The sequence below is a fragment of the Lynx rufus genome, unplaced genomic scaffold (assembly GCF_022079265.1).
Source record: "Lynx rufus isolate CCGP_SWC_20201006 ecotype Redwood Valley unplaced genomic scaffold, mLynRuf1.p SCAF_6, whole genome shotgun sequence".
Lineage (NCBI taxonomy): Eukaryota > Metazoa > Chordata > Mammalia > Carnivora > Felidae > Lynx > Lynx rufus.
Genome location: NW_025814878.1, coordinates 129,896,298 through 129,913,420, shown reverse-complemented (window position 1 = coordinate 129,913,420; position 17,123 = coordinate 129,896,298). Strand labels below are relative to the sequence as shown.

Below are 17,123 nucleotides of genomic sequence, written 5' to 3'. Positions count from 1 at the left end.
GGGCACTCCTCTTTAAGAAGAAAGAAAAGGAAGATCAGAGAGAGTGAACCACAGCGACTACAAGTAATGGGATTGAGGGGAGAACCCACGTTCTACAGCCCCTGGTTCAGGACTCAGTCCAGGGGGCCATCTTGCCTCTCTGAAGAAACAGCCATTTCCTTCAGCCCTGAATGACAGTGAAAAATCTCACTGGACATCTCCATGAAAATACCTTGTTTCGTATTAACTCACACGCGATCAGAACTCTTGCTCCTAGTTGGAAGAATGATAGATCTCAGAGTTGCCAATGATCTGCTAGCCTTCTGATTGGTATACTGATTGTGCTGTCTTTTTACTTCACATCCCTGAGGCGTGACGTGAGGAAGCCATTTCAGAGAGTGATGTTTTTATATATATATATATTTTTGGCTTTTATTATTTTTTTTATTTACACAAAAGGCAAATTTCAAAGAATGGGGGGGAAATGGTATTCCAATGTGATCCGATTTCCCTTTGACTTCCCTCCATGATGAGTTCCTAAAAACAGATGTCCAAATTTCCAAATACCTGCTTTAATCTGCATTTGAAATGGTTTTTCTCTTTTGCATGGTTTCCGATTGTTAATACGGGAAGTGCTTGAGTTTGGGGCCCCATGTATGGGCTAATTCCCAAATCTTACGGAGTTGGGAATAAATGAGAAAATAATTGGATTATTATTCTGGGAATAATAACATGGGGATTGTTATCTGGGGAATCAAGTTTTGGGAGGAGAGCTGTGAGGTATTCCATCGTTTCTATATCTTGGTTTTCAATCTCGATCATAATCTCAGTCGTTTGGCAGGTAAAAAAGCAGCTTTTCTTTTTGCCAGGCTGTCTGGCAAAATACGTTGTCGTTACCCAAAGAGAAGAAAAGGATTTTAAGGTGAGTCATCAAGATGTTAGCTCCCATGTTTTATGACTCGAGAAGAACCAAATCTGCACTTTGACAAATATAAGCTCTTACCTCAACACACTTGGGTTAGCACAACGGCATCCAAAATAATATTCACATTTTCACATATTGACTTTAGCGAGGGAGTGCTTTGGCATTGGGGTATATTTTTGTTGGCTCGAGAATCTTCTGGAAGTCCCCAAATACTTTCTTTTGGATTACCTCAGTTCTTTTCTGCAATAACAGATTGGAGAAAGCTCACAAGCCAAGCTAAACATATGTACAATCAGAATCATCAAGTGGTCCGTACATTTGGAGTATCAGCTCGTACCCTGACATATCTTTGTTGGCCGGTGAATCTCACCAAACTGCCATCATCGCTTTTCCTGATGCGTAGCCAATGGAGTCATATGTTGTTTGCACCTATATGTGATATAGTCTTTATTTGGGATTAAATAGCATTTACAAGAAGAAGGAGAGACGGAGAAGGAGGAGGAGGAGGAGGAGGAGGAGGGAAAGAGGAGAGAGGGGGAGAAAGGAGGAAGAGGAAAAGAAGAAGCTTTGATGCAAATGAAAACAAAGATATGCTCATGTATTTGATTATTAATCTCTTATGTAAATTTACGACATTGTGGAGGAAGATCTGAAGTAATTGAGAAGGAAAAGAATGTGAGAATGCTTCCAGTAGACTTAAGCCCAGAGTGTGGCCTCGCACTGTTTCATATTAGAAAATGGAAATTGTCGGGGCGCCTGGGTGGCTCAGTTGGTTAAGCGGCCGACTTCACTCAGGTCACGATCTCACAGTCCCTGAGTTTGAGCCCCGCATCGGGCTCTGTGCTGACAGCTCAGAGCCTGTTTCCGATTCTGTGTCTCCCTCTCTCTGACCCTCCCCCATTCATGCTCTGTCTCTCTCTGTCTCAAAAATAAACAAACAAAAAAAAAAATGTTTAAAAAAAAAAAAAGAAAATGGAAATTGTCATGGATGGAAATTATATGGTTGTTTATGAAGTACAGGAAACACTGAAGATCTTTCCCATGTCTTCATACTAAAACATCTATTTATAATTATTTGTTAAGAAATTTAAAGAACCATAGTCATCTGGAGAAGCTGACAATTAGAGCAAATCTGTAGGTGATTATTAAATACCTAGCACAAACAGAGACATTTTTCTCTCTAAAAATATTGAGCGCTTATAATTATAGTTTACAAGAATAAAAGCCTCTTTCTTCTTTGTAGATGAAGATTCAAGTTTGTGAATCACTGCAAGTGTATATGCCAAGAGAATAACTGAATTTATCTTAATTTTAAACACATATGTTCAGCTTATCCAATGGTGGCCTGGTAGCTGGGAGAGAATTTTGGTAAAGAACAAGGGAGATAAATATGCATTGAAATGGGCTCAATTTTTCTGGGACCTTGGAAAAATATTTATCCATTTTAAGCCTCAGTTTCCTTAACTGAAGAAGCATGCAAACCCCATGGTGCTTAAAAAAAAAAAAAAAAAAAGAAAAATGAAATGAAAAAAAACCATGTAAAGTGTAAAACATGTAAAGTGCCTTGCACACAGTACTTTTCATTTTAATATTTATTTATTATTTCAAAAATGCTATTCAATAATTTGAATGTATAGTGGTGTTGATATAAAACTTATTGAACGTCTACATGTTCAATTTCATAGAAATTTCCAGTCCTTTTGAAGAAAATTCATGTGATATCTTTTGAGCTTTCTTTTTTTTTTAATTTTATTTTTAAATGTTTTTAAACTTGTCTTTTTAACATTTATTTATGAGAGACAGAGAGAGAGTGCATAAGCGGGAGAGGAGCAAAGGCAGAGGAAGACACAGAATTCGAAACAGGCTCCAGGCTCCGAGCTGTCAGCACAGAGCCCGATGCGGAGCTCGAACCCACGAACCGTGAGATCGTGACCTGAGCAGAAGTCAGACGCTTAACCAACTGAGACACCCAGGCGCCCCATTTGAGCTTTCTGTCTTGTCTTTAATCTTAATTTTTATTCTATTACATAACTTGTACAAACATATTTTTTCCTTGGAAGTATTAAAACATTACTTGTACGTGACCACTGTTCTGAGAAAAAGCTAACATCCTTTCTAAATTTCTATTTAAATTTTGGTTTTGTTCACTTGTGTTGCAAGAATACATTTCCTCTTTCTAAAGCATTAAAACATTGCTTGTTAGCAACGCTGTTAAGGGAGGCACTCATTCATCACCATGGTGGGACAAGAATAACAGTAACATTAAAAGCAGCAACAAGAGTAATGCTGACCTGGCTGCCCCATCCTTTCCAGACTTACTCCTCCAGAGGATGTGAAAGAAAGATGCGTTACCTACATGGTGGGGACAGCATTGGTCCACGTTTTTAAGTCAAGTGGAGCCCGTCTCTTAAAAGGTTATGAGATTGAGGAACCGGCCTTTTAACTCCCTTCTCTGGCTCTGACCATTATGAGGTTATGAAGAACTGAACTCTCTTGCAGAATGTCCCCAAGGCTTGGACTGAAAGGGAGAGGGGACATGCAGGGGGTAAATGTGATGGGAGCAAGACCTCAGCAAGCCTGTTTGCTTGTGGACCGAAGCCATCGGCTCCGTTATAGCCTTCATCCATCATAAAACTGACATTTTTGTCCCTGTCTACATATTAATCTGTTCTTGACTTGCTGGGCCCATAAAACCCGATGAATGCCCACCCCCCAATGCCTTTGCCATGATCCCCAGCTCTTCAGCTATGAGTTGTATCATTCCATGACTTTTCTTGTGCTTCTACGTAAAGACATATGACTCCAGGGGTGCCTGGGTGGCTCAGTGGGTTAAGTGTCTGACTTCAGCTCAGGTCATGATCTCATGGTTTATGAGTTCAAGCCCCACGTCACGCTCTGTGCGGACAGCTCAGAGCCTGGAGCCTGCTTCAGATTCTGTGTCTCCCTCTCTCTCTGCCTCTCCCTCTCTCTCTCTCTCTCAAAAATAAACAAACATTAATTTTTTTTTTTAAAGACACGTGACTCCAAACATCTGTACTCCGTTTGGTTATATCTTTTTATATTCTACATATAGACTGTACCTATTATATGAGTTTTCCTGCTACTGGTTACTTTTATCTCAAGCTAGGCCCTGGAGATCTATCCCTCTGTTTAATACTTTCCTTTTTAATCATGCTTAGCATTTCAGAGAAGGAATATGCCCTGGTTTATTCAGCATTATTCCATCGAAGGAGAGTTAGGTTTTTTATAATTTTTCAACATAGAAAAAAACCCCAAAACAATCACACATTATTTTGGTTTCCGTTTGTCTATGTGTTTCTCTCTGTGTTCCTCCGTATTGAGCATTGATACGGAGAAGGAGGGACACAGACTGCATTTTGGGTTTTGGTGAAAACTGCTAAATTGTTCTTCTCAATGGCTGCATCAACTCAGACCTCGCCAGCCGTGTCTAAAAACAGCTATGGCCTGTCTCCATAGCCCTAGCCACACTCGATGCCATTAGGCTTTTAATATCTACGTTCCTAGGGGGAAAAAACATCTCATTTTAATTTTCCTTTTCTCATTTTTGTTGAAGGTGGACATTTGTCATATATGCGTTGGCCATTTGTATTTTTTCTGTGAGTTTCTTAGTCTTACCTTTTGAACATTTTCCTACTAGGTCTTTTGACTTTTTTTCCTTACCGGCTTATAAAATATTTTAAATACGTTTTGGGTGAGTATCTTTTGTGAGATATCTAAGGCAAATCCGTTCCCCAGCTGAGTTGTCTTTCTTAACATTTTAATGTTTTTATGTTGAACCAAAGTTTGGCATTTTGATGAACTTGAATTTTTAGTTCTTGCTTCTTACCTAAAAAAAAGGCTTTTTCTACCTCAGTGTCATAAAGATAATACCTTATATTTTTCCTAGTAAATTTACAATTTTCCTTTTTATAGTAATACTTTGAAGTGCCATCTTAAGCATTTGAAGTCCCCAAAACATAAAGAATTAAATTCTTTCAAACACTGTTTATAAAATAATCAAATTCTTTAAAAACATTCCAAGCATAACTTTTATAACCTAATCCTCTCAGGTACTCTGAATACTGCGCTGGGAGGCAAAAACAAAAACAAATAACCCTGAGTATAAAAATTCTCCTTATCATTTAGCCAGCTCATTAGAGGTCAAGAGTGAAGATCAGAGCATAAAGCAATGTTTGACTGTCAGCCCATTGTCTTCTGGTTTCTTTCCAACTTAGGTTTCCCCAAAGTAAAACCAACAGGTATAATTGTAATATAAGAATGAGGCAACCTTGATTGAATACTTATTATAGGCTAGGCAGGTTCATTACTAAATACCCTAATGAGATGTCATTAGATCTTCCTGCCGATTTCTGAGTTTTGGATTACTTTTATCCCCATTTTTAGATCAGGAACTTGAAGTACAGGGAGGGTCAATGACCTATTCGGGAAAGCTTGTAAGCAGAGGAGGAAGGAAGTAATCTCAGGAACTGTCCTGGGAACCTGCGTTGGTAGCCAGTGGCCACTTTGTATCTTTCCTTTATTTTTTTTTGTTTATTTATTTATTTTGAGAGAGACAGAGAGAGGGAGAATCTCAAGCAGGCTCTACACTGTCAGCCCAGAGCCCGATGCAGGGCTGGGCTTGAACTCACGAAACTGTGAGATCATGATGCGAGCCGAAATCAAGAGCTGGACACTCTAATGCCTGGGCCTCCCACGTGCCCCCCCCCCAACTTTTTATCTCCCTAAAAGGATGTAGAGTATTTACCCTCTTGGGACATCATTTTCCTCATCGATTAAATGAGAAGATTGGAGGAGCTTTTTATATCTAAATTCAGTGATTCTTAAAAGCACACCCAAGACTCAAAATAATAAAGTGACCTACAATCAAACCAGATCAACTATTTCCAATCACCGCTTCAACTGTGTAATTTGGATGTCCTCCTGTCCAATTGGGTGTGACCTTGACGTTTCCAGGCAGTGAGAGCAGCTCCAATTCGGACACAACCGGAGATGCTGAGAGGCACCAGCCTAATTCCGCTGGGTGGGGCTTCTCTCAGCAACCTGAGGTTTAGTGGTTCTCTAACACCGGTCTCTGGGCAGGCCTGGGCTCTGTGGAGATTCCGGCTGTGATCTTCCCTAAAGAAAACTCTCTGTGCCTCACTTCCTGCTAGATTCCACCAAGAAAAAAGGCAAGCACGGAACAGCCTCAGAAATATGTACCTTTCCTTGAGTGGTGTACTTTTCATTTGCAAATATCACACAGCTCTTTTTGCCAGCCAGCCGACAGCCCATCTTCCTGGGGATGAACAAGAACAACTTCCCTTTTTCAAACTTGGAGACAGAAGAGTTCCCGTAAGCTGTCAGCAATAACCTGTTCGGCTTATTCATTTTCCTTCTGCCTTGTCTGGTTTTCCTGCAAAGCAACAACGTTAGAAAACATTGTAAACATGGGGCGGCATTTACAAAAGGGCGCGGGTGGGTTTTAGCGGATTCGCAGACAAAGATCTGACCGTGGTCTTGCGCAGGGAAGGTGCTTGTAAGTATTTGCTGGATGACTGTTGGCATCTGCCCTGTTGCAAAGCATCCCAACTCACTTAAAAACTCGAGTCATCAGCGCTAACATTTATTCAGATGTTTCTATGCACCAGGAATTGTTAATTTCTGCGTACTTGCTGTATTTTTAACTGAGATATAACTGACAAATAACATTGTGTACGTTTAAGGTGTGCGCTGGGTTAACTTGATACGTTTGCATATTGTGATGCGATTGCCGTCGTAGCATGAGCTGACACTTCCATCACGTCATGTGATCAGCGTTTCTTTTTTGTGGTGAGAACAATTAAGATCTAGTCTCTTAGCAACTTTGGAGTTTATAATACAGGATTGCTGACTGTAATCACTATACTGTGCATTAGGTCTCCAGGACTTACGCATCAACTAGTCGCAAGTTCATACCCTTAAACAACATCTGCCCAACCCTCCATTCTACTGTTTTTTCCAGTTCTGCTTTTTTAGATTCCACATGTAAGTGAGATAATACAGTATTTGTCTTTCTCTGTCTGACTTATCTCAGCATAAGGCCCTCAAGGTCTATCCATGTGGTCATAAATGGTAGGATTTCCTTCTTTCTCATGGCTGGACCGTACTCCACTATATATATCTATATTTATATATAATGATAAAACAATAATGGTTATTATTATATATAAAGATCACATTTTCTTCATCCATTCCTCCTTTGATGGACACTTGTTGCCATAAATCTTGGCTGTTGAGAATAATGGTGCAGTAAGAGGCATGGGAGCACTTACCGTTGCCCTAAATGACAGATGAGAAAATTGAGGAACAGAAAATAATTTGATAATTAGCCGGGAAATTGTGGAGTTGGGATGTGAATTTAAGCATTCTGTTCTTAAGATTACTCGTTTCCATACGCAAGATGTTACATGCCTCTACCCGTAGTACCGAAAAGAACTAAGACTGAAGCTTCTGTTTTGATTTGACAAACAGGTAAACTCTAGAACATATAACACCTACGCTAATAATAATCTATGGGCCTGGAGATACTCTTTGCACATTCACTCTTTCTTGTTCATATTCCATACGGTCATACATTTGTGGGACGATTTACAGCAGTTAGGAATGCAATCATTGGCCACTGGAATAAGTCCTGAGCAGAGACTGAACTGAAGTTCAATCACACTCCAGCCAACAGATCTAAGTGGCCCCTAACACCGGGCTAAATTTTAATGAAATGTGCAGGTTTTACATATCAGTTACACCATATTACAAGTCATTTACAAACACACTCAGAATGTATGCCATATGCTGAAGAGGAAGTTATTGAAGTAGCAAGAGTAAAAACAGCAATGAAAGCTTTAAGTGCTTGTAAGAGACAATAACGAAAGTATGTTGTGAAATATTGGCTCTAGTTCAGCTGAAACGCTAAGGAACATAGGACTCTCCCTATAGAAGAAACTTTAAATGTTTTGACGCCTCAATCTGTTTTGTCTTCCAAATCCCTCTTTTTTTTTGAAGGATTTAGAAAAATGACAACAAAGAGTTCACAGGAATTTGTTTAGTTACAAAACAAAACAAACACAACATTTTCTAGGATAGGCCCCTGGGGTCCCTGTGTCAGTTCTGATCTTTATCTCTATTTAAAGAACCTTCGTGGGCATTGACCTGAAGGCATTCAGGGTTGCTTAAGCATCAAAGAGGATTGATGTACCATGTACTAAACATTTTACAACTATTTCCAACAGAGGCTGAAACAAAGAAAAAATATCTTTTATCAAGCATTTAACTTCGTGGTCATTCACCAAAGGAAGTCATTAGTGATTTGGGTCTGAAATTAATTTTTAAAAAGGTGAGTTTTAAAAGTTATTTTTTCTCCCATAGATTACTTCCTAGGTTCAGTTTCTTACAGTCAACATTATGAGTTCAAAAAGTTGCAGCCCCTTGTAGACTATGAAATGGTGCAAGTTACTTTATCAGAATAGTTACTATACTTGCGATGAAGGCTGGATCTTTCAATAATTATTATAATGGTACATGGTACATTGGTTGGTTATGAATAAGCAGACTCTGCATGAAAGCTTACACTACTTTTGGTGAGCTACTTCTAGGGAATACGAGTGTGGAAGTAACGGAAAAGGTCTCAAGGTATAATGTATAAAGATATTCCAAAATAACAAAAATCAAAGGTATCAAAGGATGCGATTGCTGAATCAAAACCAGTCTTAACATTTGACCCCACGGGGCCAAACTAAGCCTTGCTATTAGCAAAGAAAACTAAGCATGCCTGGCTAATTGACTGATCTCAAAGCTGGCTTTTCTTTCCATGATTGACCTCCAGGAATGTAAACTCCTGTTGTCTTTCACCTAACATGGTTTCCTTAGACCCCATTTGGCAACATTCATAGGTAAATAACCAAACATAAGGTCTTTCAAGTAACTGGAAATGACTGAATGAAAGGTGTCCTGTCTCCAGCAAAACCAACCACATAACAAATGTCTATTGGTCCTTATAACGTTATAAAACCCACCAATACGTGGACTTTATGAAATTATTCACTTCTATGACTCAGACACCGAAAGTAAGAACTGGCCAGTCGGCAAGGGTTAGTTCTATAGAGTGACCTCCACTGGTTTACTCTGAGATATGGAATCACTTGCTAAGGAGCTCAATTATTTCTTTTTCACTTTTACTGCTTCTGTAAAAGGAATTTATTAATGTCTTCATTTCCTTCTGAATTCCTATCTTTGCTTTCTTGACATTATATTTAAATAGTACAATTTAAGATATTTTTTAAAAGTACAATTTGATGCTCCCTTTTGCCCGAGAAATACATTTAAATAATTTTCTCCTCTGTCAAAAATCATAGAAAATTGCTCTATTTCTTCTTAAAAATATTTCCGAAAGGATCAAATTCAGAGACTTTATGATATAATGTTACACTGTGTTTAAACCATGTTTGTATCCAAAACAATGTGGATCTATGTTCAACTTTCCCTTTTCGCTTGACTTTAACTACCATAAGATAGGTAACAAAGACATCTTTCTGAATGATGATTAATAATTGACACCTCATATACTTTGGAAATTTGCATGTTTTATGCTTGATTAGAATTGTCACTTTACATGCTATTTTATCTCCTATTTAAATATTTCTTCACTAATATTTCTATGGCTCCTGTTATCTCAATGATGAGAAAAGGCATACAAAAAGGTGATAAAATCTAATATCTATACAAATACTCATGGCACTGGACCTATTCATTTCACTTGGAAATTTACATGGGATGTTTTATGAATACTAAGTAGACTTTCACCTAGAAATGAATACAATACAACACAATTACCGTGTAAATCATTACTGAAAAGCAGCATGGTTGGGGTGGGGGGGACACGGAGCTAGTTTTCAATCCTAGTTTCACTCACTACTTTGTAACCCTTAGATATATTCTCAACCATAAAATGGGATTAGCATCATATCATATTGCAATTATCAAAATTAGAAATACTGCATTATATATAACGTGACTTGTTCAGAAAATACTCTGTTGCACCCGTGGATGATCTCAAAACAGATCTGCATGGATACCTTATTAGTTTAAGTCAGAAAATTGACCTAATTCTGAAAATGAACGTATCGTAACTTTTCAAGCCAGGAAATTTTCACATGTGATTTGGAGTTTCATAACAACAACCTAAGTCAGCTACTTCTTTTCAGAGTGGGGGATGGCCTAGGTGGTGGAGAAATAAAATGTAAAGCTTTCCATCATTATCTCAACAAGCAGCCTCACCTCTGCCAGAATCCAGAGCCTCAAAAGAATAACTCTTCAATGTGCCGAACTAAACCCTTCATTTCCAACGGAACCTCAGGCATTAGGGAACGAGGCAGCCCTAACTTCTCCGAGCACAAAAGCATAGTGATGAGACTTTTGTTATAGGGGCACCTGGGTGGCTCAGTTGGTTAAGCAGCCGACTTCGGCTCAGGTCACGATCTCACAGTTCGTGAGTTCAAGTGCCCTATTGGGTGCCGAGCCTGCTTCCAATTCTCTGTCTCCCCCTCTCTCTCTGCTCCTGCTCTGCTTGGGCTCTCTTTCTCTCTCTCTCTCTCTCTCTCTCTCTCTCTCTCAAATAAATGAACATTAAAAAAAATAAAATAAAACTTTTGTTATATGTTGTGGGGACTTTTTATTTTAAAAAGGGCCCCAGCTACAAAATAAGCAAAATTTGATCCGTGACTTTGAGAGAAACACCTGCCTGGCCCTTCTTCCTGGTGTTAGAATGTGGCTGGGTCACCGATCCTCGTTTCTGGGGCTCCTCTTTGCTGCACCTGCACATTGCCAGAGCAGAGAGGTCCTAAGCACCCAAGCGCCCAGAAGTGGTGTTCTTTTAGAACTTGGCTTCAGCGTGCAGACGCAGGGACAAGAGTCAAGCATGCCCTCCCCTGGCTTGTCCTGATAGATCTTAATGGATTGGTGTGAGTAATACTGGAATTTTTAATATCCTGGTCTTCCCTGAAGATATATTCCTCTATGTCTGGTTATTATGCAAATGTGAGTTTTCCTTTGTGAGCCATGAATTCCCGCCAGCTGCTTGCTGGGAGGCTAATCCTGTTTTACGTAAAAGTTAATGGAGACAAGGCATTTCCCTCACAATGGCCCACTCTCCTTTATTCATACTCCCCAGTCTCACTCTCTCATTCTCCCTCTCTCTTCTCCTGGAAAGACAACGTTACGGCTATTCTTTATTTATTATTATTATTTTTCATTAGGATGCCTCCTTATTCTTGCTGCTGCTGTGACCTTCCTGAAGCCTGAAGTGCTTTCTTGGCTGCCTGACGGACCATCCAGGCTGTCCCGCCTCCGGCCCTCTCACAAAGGCCCTTCTCTAGGCTTGGTTTCCAGAGCTTGATGGCCTCAAAACGTGCGCATTTCTTTCTGTATTGTTCAGGCTTGGGATCCAAGCTTGGGATCCAGAAGTCACAGTTACAAAAAAGACTTCCATGATGTTCTCTGGTCGTGAGGAAGAGAGCGTGGCTATTTTTTTAATATGGCTCTAACTAATGTATTTCTAATATCCCAAGACGATGTTGTTTTTTTTTGGGGGGGAGGGGGGGTTCAGAATGGCACACACTGAACTTTATATAAGTGAATCTGCTAAATTTTTATTTTTATATTTTTTAAATGTTCATTTATTTTTGAGAGAGAGAGAGAGAGAGAGAGAGAGAGAGAGAGAGGGGGAGGGGGGAGACAGGGGGACAGAGGATCCCAAGCAGGCTCTGTGGTGACAGCCGAGAGCCCAAAGTAGATCTCAAACCTATGAACCCTGAGATCATGACCTGAGCCGAAGTCAGAGGCCACCCAGGCACCCCCAAACCACCACATTTAAAAAAATTTTTTTTAATGTTTATTTTTGACAGAGAGAGAGAGAGACAGAGCATGAGCGGGGGAGGGGCAGAGAGAGAGGGAGACACAGAATCCGAAGCGGGCTCCAGGTTCTGAGCTGTCAGCACAAGCCCAACGCAGGGCTCGAACTCACAGACCGCGAGATCATGACCTGAGCCAAAGTCGGACACCCAAGTGACTAAGCCACTCAGGTGCCCCCCAAACTGCCACATTTTTAAATGCAGTTTCATTTTTTCCTGTTAAATTTTGTCTTACATCCAGCCCCTCACTCCAGTTGGCCCAATCTTCTTGGACATTGATCCTCATCTATCTGAATTGTCAACAAATGTCTTCTGTAATTTTATTGAGTCTTCCAATTAAAAAGAACTGTGGTCAGCTTGGTAACGGGTACTGTGTGTATACCTTCATGCTCCCGGCGTTACTTCCTTTCCTTCTCACCTTTCTGTCCTGTTATTGCCAGTTCCTGAGCTGAATTATTAGCACATTAAAGAAAGGACTCTGACCCACCGGGTGCCCTTTCCACTTGAAGAGCCCACACACTTCTTTTTAATCTTTTAAGTTGATTTATTTATTTTGAGAGAGAGCTGAGGAGGGACAGAGAGAGAGAGAAGAGAGAGAATCTCAGAAAGAATCCCGATGTGGGGCTTGAACTCATGAACTGGGAGATTATGACTTGAGCCCAGACCAAGAGCTGGACGCTTAACCCACTGAGCCACCCAGGTGCCCCGAGCCCACACACTTTTAATCATCTTCAATTCTGTCCCTTGTTCTTCACAATATTACCACGGCGTTGCTGGGTTCTTGCTAGACCACTGAAACACTGTCGGCTCCCTTCGTCTTGATTCTTCACGATTCCTGCACCACTGCTTACGAGCAACGCTGTTGTCACGCAAACTTTTTAAATACCACTCCTGCACCAGCATGATGAAGATGCAAAACAATGAGAGACGCAGCCTTCTTGTCTATAAAATGGGAGAATAACACTTGCCTTGGTTAAAATGAGATTACATTTTTTTAATGCTTATTTATTTTTGAGACAGAGAGACAGAGACAGTATGTGAGTGGGGGAGGGGCAGAGACAGAGGGAGACACAGAATCGGAAGCAGGCTCCAGGCTCTGAGCTATCAGCCCAGAGCCCGACGTGGGGCTCGAACTCACGGACCGAGAGATCATGACCTGAGCCGAGGTTGGCTTAACTGACCGAGCCACCCCGGTGCCCCTAAATGAGATTATAAACAGGACGTAGTAGGGATAAATCTTAACCACATCCTCTCTGTCGGTGATGTCCTTCCTTTCTATTGTTTCGGCTTAGTGAAGTCCCTTCGAGGCCACGCTGGAATGTCACATGCTCCATAAAGCGCTCCCTGATCAATTTAACCAGGAGCTCTTCCTTATTTGTACTAATGCTCTTGGTTATACATATCCCCGTATTAGTGGACGCCTGAAATCACAGAGTAGTACTGACCTCTATTTACGATGTTTTTTTTCCAATACATTGATGCCTGTGAAAAAGTGTAACTTATCAATGAGGCACATTAGAAGATCAACAGGGAACTAATGATAAAATAGAACGATTGTAGTATACCAAAATGGAAATCAGGTGCGTGGTCGCTTTCTCTCGAAAGATCTTCCTGTACCATACACACCCCCTTGGGATGATGAGAGGGGATGGAGGGAGGCGAAAGACACAGGCACCACTACTGACCTTCTGGGGATGGGCCAGAGGGAGACCACCTGCTTCTGGGCCGAGGTAGGCTGCGGTAACCGAACCCGTGAACCCGTGGAAGGTGAAGTTCCTTCGCCTCTTGAGGTCCTCTGCGCCTTGTGCTTGTTCTACTAGGACGTAAGCTCCTAGAGAATAGATGCTATTTAGTTTGCGTTCAATTCCTATCTCCAAAGTGCCCTCTACATTCTCGGTGCTAAATATTTGTGGAAAGCCCGAGCGAAGCCTCTTTTCCACTTAGGTTGGTTCCCAGACACAATTTTATTTATTTTAAAGTTTATTTATTTTGAGAGAGAGAGAGAGAGAGTGCAGGAGAGTGAGCAGGCAGCGGGAGAGAGAGAATCCCAAGCAGGCTCCGAGCTGTCAGCAGACCAGGCACGATTTTAAGTCACAGAGTCATCTCAGCTATTTTTTATTGTACTGCGTAGCATTATCTCTAGAGCCCCAAATCCCATGCCTTCTTCAAAATACAGCAGTCCCTAACATAGACAAATCGCTAATTACTGCAGATAAAAACTTTCTTAACTCTCAAAATGTTTACAGTCTGTGGTTTCTAAGATATGTGTGGTCTGGTATTATTCTCTAGTTTATATGGCCTAAGTCTTAAGCAAGCATGCTCCTTTGGGGTAGAAAGCGTGCTTTCTAATTTCTTTTGTATCTTGCATGGTATTGGAGTTTGTTGGTACTTACTACAAGTGCTGGGTTTTGGATGCCTAAATCTGCTTCGGACCCGAGCCTGGTTCAGAGGAGAGGGAACACCAAGGAGTGGGTTATATCTCTGCTTTAACTCTTATGTCTACAGTGCCTGCACAGAACCTTGTATGTATTCAAGGTTCTGGATGAACCCGATATACGTAAAAGCCTCATGACTTTCAGATTACATAATTTGTAGAAAAAAATGTTTTACCAGTTTTGCTTTAAATTTCTTTTTGTAATGACGGCAGAGAGTCAGGGTCATTAAAAGATAAATATATAAATAATAACCTTCATTGACGGTTAAAGAGATAACTCCAAGTCATGGGAAATCAGTTCGGCAGAAGATTCTTGTCTTAGATTTAATATCCCGTGTTTAGAATGGATAGATAGTTTTGAGACAAAACTACTTTAATAAAAGTCACCTTTTGGTGTGGCTGAAACTTGATCTCAAAGTGTAAGCTTAAAAACAGAAAAGTAAAGAAGCTCATTGATGTTATATTTTGACCTGAGCACACATCAAGAAATATCAACAGTCTTCCAACAAAAATAATGAACATCTCCATAATCCTTGTTAAGCCCTATCATTTAAAATTCAGATTAGAAATTAAGAGTATTATTTATACTGTTTCTGTGAAGTGAAATGAAAGTCACAGCTGTATTATTAAAAAAAATGAGAAATAAAATCTCTACATGAAATATTATCAGTTAATTATCATTCTGAAAACATTATCATTATAGCCTAAAGTTGAGGGAATGAAAACAAGTTACTTGAATGTCACTGACGTCCATTAACTCAACATTTTCATAAAATGGATCTAGCAACTTTTGAAAACTAGAAAGATGAACTTTTTTTTTAGAAGTTTTATTAGGTGAGATTTATTTATTTTCTTTAATCTCTACCCCCACCATGGGGTTCGAACTCACGACCCTGAGATCAGGAGTCACATGCCGTACCAACTGAGCCAGCCAGGCACCCCAGACCTTTGGCTCTTTAGCTACAACACTTCTGAGAGTGACATTGCTGTGGGTTTATAAAAGAAGATACTGAAATTGACTCACATTATGCTTTTCATAAACGCATAACTGTTTTGCTAATAACATCATCGGGATTCGCTACGGTCATTGTGCTCTCGGTCTCTAGTGACCTGTCTCTTTCATGACAGTACAAGAGAATAAAAGTCACGTGTAGTCTCACTAGCTGTCTGGATTGCATCATTTGAAAGTCACGCATGTTTAAGAATAACAATGCTCCTTAGGAAAAGATGACTTTGCAGAAAGTGTTCAACATTATTTCCTTGTATTTTGTTTACATAACTATTTCAAAATATAATGGCTCACACTTAGGTTATAACGGCTCAGACTTAGGTAATGTTTCTTACTTAGCTGTATATTTCAAATGCCAGCAAAATATTTGGAAGCCACATTAGAGTACTAAAGTCACTAACATTAAAGGTATGTGTATAATGTAATGAATCTTAAAAAGTCAAGCCTGCAAAAGAAGCTTAAGATACATGGCAGCATTAGACAAAATTCTCAAGGGGCATCCAATTATATCACAACATTTGGTATTTGGTTAAATGTAGGAAAATTAAGAAAATTCTCCCTCTACAAACTAAAAAGAAAAACCCAATCCTGAAATTCTGAGCATTACTTTTGAATTTAGAGAAGTTATACATACCTAAAATGTGATTACACAATAAAAATGTTACACTGCTTTAAAATCTTTGGCCAAGTACAACAAAAAGTGTAATAGAAAGCATGACATGAAGTTAAGACAGTAATTTTGAGGTATTTGATAATGGACTTCATTTTCAACAACCGTATTGATAGATGGATATAATAGAAGTTTCTAGGATTCTTTTCAAATCTATCTTGAAATATAAAGTTTGTTTTTTTTATATTTTTGAGAGAATTTTGGTACTTAATCTGTCGGTAAGTGTAAATAAAAATTTAAGCATGCGTCCAAAGCATCACAGACCCATCAGAGCCTGCTGCGGCCAGACTGCCTTCTAGAGATAATTTAGGTTTAGGGCATGCCGACCGAGATGGCAGGTGCCTTTCCCAAAGTCACAGGAAGTGGGGGCTCACCAATAGCAGGTCTCCAAACTCCTTAGAATAGTTCCCCCAAAGAGTCTGTGGTCTCAACGGCTTCAGAGCCCTGGTATCCCCACAAAGGAAGCCGCCTTTAAAAAATGTGAATGCATTGCCTTCACGATGTGCGACATACTCAATTCCAACGTTAAAACACGTTCTCACAGATCCAGCATCTGTAACGCTTAGGTCATAATGCCAATCGCTGCAAAGGTAACTGAATTTTTTTCTGAATAAGGGCAGTTAAGCCTCCCAGGACAGGAAAGCATCATTTCTAAAGAGAATCACGTAAATAATTCAAAGTCTGAATTTGGTTCTTCTGTAAATCTTGGGCCCTCTGTGGTTTGGTACTGGTCAGAGAGCTCTCGGAGCGTAAAAAAGCAGGCCTTATTATGAGGGAAAGAAAGAGTCCGCGGCTACTGGACAGACCTGGGGGTGGAGCACGGGCCTCGGCCAAGTTCTCAAGACAACTGTTTTTGTAACTTATTTTCTGCTTACCAGAAATGGTCCCACCTGCATTGAGGAAGTTTGCCCATTCCAGGCTCTGTGCCATATGCATTTACAAAAAGAGTTCTAAGTAGAGAACCTTCTAGGAGTTCATGGCCATGAAGTTACTCCTCACAGTTGGGTGGGTTTCACGGAGTTTCGCACGGCAGTAACACCAGTAAAGCCCCCGTTTCTCAAAACTAAGGGTGAGGCTGAGCGTAGACAGAATGTGACCTACGGCTATTTTCGGAACACAGATTACTGATCGCCAAACATATAAAGAAGGCACAAGTGAAGCAAAGG

The 17,123-nt window shown here is 40.2% G+C and overlaps 1 long non-coding RNA gene across 2 annotated transcripts; it reads right to left on the bottom strand.

The window, feature by feature from the left end:
- Positions 1-220: 220 nt before the first annotated feature.
- On the bottom strand, positions 221-13,867 carry LOC124529415 (uncharacterized). Of its 2 annotated transcripts, XR_006966327.1 has the most exons (4): positions 13,530-13,867; positions 6,125-6,317; positions 983-1,144; positions 221-853 (listed from the first exon to the last, which is right to left on the bottom strand). It is a non-coding gene; the product is annotated as an uncharacterized LOC124529415 (long non-coding RNA). The 2 variants fall into 2 exon arrangements; XR_006966326.1 differs by having other exon boundaries at positions 221-1,144.
- Positions 13,868-17,123: the final 3,256 nt, after the last annotated feature.